Source organism: Sinocyclocheilus anshuiensis, unplaced genomic scaffold (genome assembly GCF_001515605.1).
Source record: "Sinocyclocheilus anshuiensis isolate Anshui unplaced genomic scaffold, SAMN03320099.WGS_v1.1 scaffold868, whole genome shotgun sequence".
Classification (NCBI taxonomy): Eukaryota; Metazoa; Chordata; class Actinopteri; order Cypriniformes; family Cyprinidae; genus Sinocyclocheilus; species Sinocyclocheilus anshuiensis.
Genome location: NW_015552624.1, coordinates 1,257,738 through 1,257,996, shown reverse-complemented (window position 1 = coordinate 1,257,996; position 259 = coordinate 1,257,738). Strand labels below are relative to the sequence as shown.

The window sequence follows — 259 nt, the reverse complement described above, 5'->3', positions numbered from 1 at the left end:
AACACATTTCATTACACCAAATACACAAAATAATGTTCTTTTTTAGCAACGTCATATGACCCCTTTAAAGAGATACTGTAGATCAGACTGTCAGGCTGCTGTACAGTTTGCCTAAAAATAAATATTTAGTCTCCTTTGATGTACATGGGAGGATTCAGTGGGCATTAATGATTAGGCTTTTGGTTAAAGGGGTCATATGATGCTTTTTTAAAGATCATTATTTTGTGTATTTGGTGTAACAGAATATGTTGACATGCTT

At 33.6% G+C, this 259-nt stretch overlaps 1 pseudogene; it reads left to right on the top strand.

Moving 5' to 3' along the window:
* Positions 1 to 259, top strand: part of LOC107666311 (uncharacterized) — a 16,204-nt pseudogene that overhangs the window by 794 nt on the left and 15,151 nt on the right.